This window comes from Monodon monoceros, unplaced genomic scaffold (assembly GCF_005190385.1).
Source record: "Monodon monoceros isolate NGI ecotype Baffin Bay Population unplaced genomic scaffold, NGI_Narwhal_1 Super_Scaffold_5, whole genome shotgun sequence".
NCBI classification, from domain to species: Eukaryota; Metazoa; Chordata; class Mammalia; order Artiodactyla; family Monodontidae; genus Monodon; species Monodon monoceros.
The window spans coordinates 18,518,859-18,523,941 of record NW_021703782.1 but is presented as its reverse complement, the minus strand read 5'-3'; the positions used below and the strand labels follow the sequence as shown (position 1 = coordinate 18,523,941).

The 5,083-nt window shown below is 37.4% G+C and overlaps 1 non-coding gene across 1 annotated transcript; it reads left to right on the top strand.

Moving 5' to 3' along the window:
- The first annotated feature begins 4,251 nt into the window (after positions 1-4,251).
- LOC114884911 lies at positions 4,252-4,357 on the top strand. Its single transcript, XR_003790971.1, has one exon. It is a non-coding gene; the product is annotated as a U6 spliceosomal RNA (small nuclear RNA).
- Positions 4,358-5,083: the final 726 nt, after the last annotated feature.

Genomic DNA, 5,083 nt, shown 5'->3' with positions numbered 1-5,083 from the left:
ACCATTTCCTCTAAGATCAGGAAGAAGACAAGGTTGTCCACTCTAACCACTATTATTCAACATAGTGTTGGAAGTTTTAGTCACAGCAATCAGAGAAGAAAAAGAATAAAAGGAATCCAGATCAGAAAGAAGAAGTAAAACTGTCACTATTTGCATATGACATGATACTATACATAGAGAATCCTAAAGATGCTACCAGAAAACTACTAGAGCTAATCAATAAATTTGGTAAAGTAGCAGGATACAAAATTAATGCACAGAATCTCTTGCATTCCTATACACTAATGATGAAAAATCTGAAAGAGAAATTAAGGAAACACTCCCATTTTTCATTGCAACAAAAAGAATAAAATACCTAGGAATAAACCTACCTAAGGAGACAAAAGACCTGTATGCAGAAAACTATAAGACACTGATGAAAGAAATTAAAGACGATAGAAATAGATGGAGAGGTATACCATGTTCTTGGATTGGAAGAATAAACATTGTGAAAATGCGTATACGACCCAAAGCTATCTACAGATTCAATGCAATCCCTATCAAACTACCAATGGCATTTTTCACAGAACTAGAGCAAAAAATTTTACAATTTGCATGGAAACACAAAAGACCCCAAATAGCCAAAGCAATCCTGAGAAAGAAAAACTGATCTGAAAGGATCAGACTCCCTGACTTCAGACTATTCTACAAAGCTACAGTAATGAAGACAGTTTGGTACTGGCACAAAAACAGAAATACAGATCAATGGAACAGCATAGAAAGCCCAGAGCTCAACCCATGCACATATGGTCAACTTTTCTTTGACAAAGGAGGCAAGAATATACAAAACCTCTTCAATAAGTGGTGCTGGGGAAAATGGACAGCTACGTGGAAAAGAATGAAATTAGAACACTCCCAAACACCATACACAAAAATAAACTCAAAATGGATTAAAGTCCTAAATGTAAGGCCAGACACTGTAAAACTCTTAGAGAAAAACATAAGCAGAACACTCTATGACGTAAATCACAGCAAGATCCTTTTTGACCCACCTCTCAGAGAAATGGAAATAAAAATAAATATAAACAAATGGGACCTAATGAAACTTAAAAGCTTTTGCACAACAAAGGAAACCATAAACAAGATGAAGAGACAACCGTCAGAATGGGAGAAAATATTTGCCAATGAAGCAACTGACAAAGGATTAATCTCCAAAATTTACAAGCAGCTCATGCAGCTCAATATCAAAATAACAAACAACCCAATCCAAAAATGGGCAGAAGACCTAAACAGACATTTCTCCAAAGAAGATGTACAGATTGCCAACAAACACATGAAAGGATGCTCAAGATCACTAATCATTAGATAAATGCAAATCAAAACTACAATGAGGTATCACCTCACACCAGTCAGAATGGCCATCATCAAAAAATCTACAAACAATAAATGCTGGAGAGGGTGTGGAGAAAAGGGTACCCTCTTGTACTTTTCATGGGAATGTAAATTGATACAGCCACTATAGAGAACAGTATGGAGATTCCTTAAAAAACTAAAAGTAGAACTACCATATGACCCAGGAATCCCACTAGTGGACATATACCCTGAGAAAACCATAATTCAAAAAGAGTTATGAACCACAATGTTCATTGCAGCAGTATTTACAATAGCCAGGACATTTAAGCAACCTAGGTGTCCATCAACAGATGAATGGATAAAGATGTGGCACATATATACAATGGAATATTACTCAGCCATAAAAAGAAATGAAATTCAGTTATTTGTAGTGAGGTGGATGGACTTAGAGTCTGTCATACAGAGTGAAGTAAGTGAGAAAGAAAAGAACAAATACCATATGCTAACACACATATATATATAGAATCTAAAAAAATTAAGAAAAAGGTTCTGATGAACCTAGGAGCAGGACAGGAATAAAGATGCAGATGTAGAGAATCGATTTGAGGACACAGTGTGGGGGGAATCGTAAGCTGGGAGAGTGTGAGTGAGTAGCACTGAAATATATACGCTACCAAATGTAAAAGAAAAAAATAGATAGCTAGTGGGAAGCAGCTGCATAGCACAGGGAGATTAGGCACGAACCCTCGGTGCTTTGTGACCACCTGGAGGGGTGGGATAGGGAGGGTGAGAGGGAGGCACCTGAGGGAGGGGATATGGGGATATACGTATACATATAGCTGATTCAGTTTGTTATATGGTTGAAACTAACACAATATTGTAAAGTAATTATACTCCAATAAAGATGTTTAAAAAAATCATGCAGATTCCACAGAAGGAAAACTCTGTGGGCACATGCAAGTTTGTCATCTCTTACAGAATAGGCTCACCCCTTTCTGTTAGATGACAGATGGAAGCAGACACTGTATCAGCAGTGTCCCTTTGAAGGTGGGCTGCAATTTGGGCAAGAAAGCTCCTCTGACCACTTCAGGATTGCTCTCTACCAGCCCTTCCTTGATTGAGGCCCTGGGGGTAAGACTCAAGTCACAGCCTGTGGTGCTCCCTGAGGCTCTGGCTGGCCCTGAGCCCTAAGCCTTATCTCATTAATGTGGCTGGACTGCCAAAAGCTTCCCCAAAGGCCTTTGCTTGGGTTTTAGCTCCTGTCCATACAGCTTCTAATTGAACTTTGGCTTGGATTTCCCTAGATGATTTATTAGTCAAACATTTACTAAGTTCAGCCACTTTGGGGCCTTTTTTCATGTTATTTATAAGCCCTTGGTTTACTCTAATTTTCTAAAACTTACATGAAAAGTTTGTCCATGTCTTGTCACCTCTGCATAGAGTTGTCATTCTACTTTGAATCATGCAAGAGATCTGTCTAATAACCATCTGGCTATTTACTGTCAGCACTCATCCCTCAGCATCTGTTAAGTAGGAGATTCACTTGTACACATGTCATTCCAAAGCCCACTATCCTAAGGGAAGAGGCATTAGGAAGGGGAGGCGTTTGGTTAAGTTGATGAAAGATGGACCCCATTACGCTGCCATCTGTGTCACAGGGCTTGTTGCAATTCTTCTGTGCTCATCTGTTGATTTAGACATTAATATTGTTTGACACCTGCCTAGTGTCAGAAATAAATCACTGGCTCATTTTTTTACCTAAATGTCATTGATTCAACCATGCAAACATATTTGTACACCCCTCATGTGTTTGAAAAGTGACCATTTTAACTGAATAGCTGCTTGGAAAATATTGGACAACATAGAATCAATGGCTATAAAAATAACTCTTGTATTGATAGCTTTAATAAAGCTTTTCACTGAAACCACTTTGATGACTTATTCCCCATAGTTGACCTTAGAGCCCTACAGGTACACAGATGAGATGTGAGCTGCCAAAGTACACAGTAGCAGTCAACAGTAATCCAGGTTATCACAGGCACCTCTTTTCAAGCCATGTGATTACCTAAATACTTGCAGCTGAGATCATACTGTTAGAAATGACTCACTGAACAGCTGTCACTTCACTTCTGAAAGAGCAGTTTCCAATAGAGGAATCTTTAAAAGCTCATTTGTGACACGAGAAAAACTGGATAGAATATATTAAACTTTGATAGAGACCCAGATAACACCAATGTAGTTTTGCATTGTTCAAATTCCTTAAGCACCACTTAAAGTATCAAAAAATCATCTGCTAAATTAACCCAACACTTAGGTACGTATCTTGGTGGTTATCAGTTTCTTATCTGCTAGTATAGAAATTTAGGTAAATTGTCACATTCAGTGCTTAATGTGAATCATTAAGTCTCTTCTCAGTCACTTCTTAGATCTCATGTTCATTTATTGTGCTTCACCCACTGCTACCATTCCAGAGTAAACTGTAGTTACTTTTTATCTCTAATCCTACTAACTGGATTCCTCATGTCAATTGAACTCTCTTTTATTTTCTTCAGACTGAAGCCAGAGTTCTCTTTTCATAACACAAATCTAATAATTTTATCTGCCTCTTATGTGTGCATGCCCATGTGCACACACACACACATTATTAAACCTCATTACTTGTTTCTCATTGATCTCGGGGTAAGCACCAACATCTTTCCACAGTCTCTAAGGCCCTGGATGACCAGGAGCATACCTGGATCTCCAAACTCATCTGGTGCTTTCCCTCCATCCTTCCCTCCCACAGCCACACAGCCTTTTCCCCAATTGTTCATGCCTTCTTCGCCATGAAGCTTTGTGGATGGTGTTTCCCCTGAAGACTCTATCAACCCCACAGTTAACGCTCACTCCTCCTGACCATCTCAAGCATCACTTCCTTTGGTGTCACTTTGGCAGCACGTATACTAAAATTGGAACCATATAGAGAAAATTAACATGGCCCCTGGGCAAGGATAACATGCAAATCCATGAAGCGTTCCATATTTTTCTCACAGACTTAGAGATGAATTTATGGTTACCAGGGGGGAAGGGTGAGAGGGACGGATAGATTGGGATTTAGGATTGACATGTACACACTGCTATATTTAAAATAGATAAACAACAAGGACCTACTGTATAGCACAGGGAACTAGGCTCAATACTCTGTAATAACCTAAATTGTTTTCTCATAATAATTTGAAAAAGAATAGATACATGTATATGTATAACTGAATCACTTTGCTGTACACCTGAAACTAACACAACATTGTTAATAAATGATACTCCAATATAAAATAAAAATTTAAAAAGCATCACTTTTTTGGGAAGCCCTTCCTGCCTCTACTCTCCAGATTTGAGTTCCTCTGTAAAATCTTCTCAGAGAACTGAATTTCTTTTCTTCAGACCATTTAATTTAGAATAAAATAGCTTGTTTATTATTGTGTTTATTTAATTATATCTTCTTCACTACACTTTTTCTTCACTAGAAAATAGGCTGATGTGTTTTCCTTCTCTGTAAGGTTTTCCATTTTTATTACAGTGACACTAATAGAGTGGGTGCTCAAAATATATTTTGAATGAATGAATAAATGTGTCTTAATATAATGATGTGTCTTAATATAATGTTATATATTGTTACTAAAATATCACATTTTTAATAACTTTCATATTTAGTATGAATCTAGAATTATACATTCAGTCTAGTTGATAGTTTTATTTATTTAATTTTGAGCAA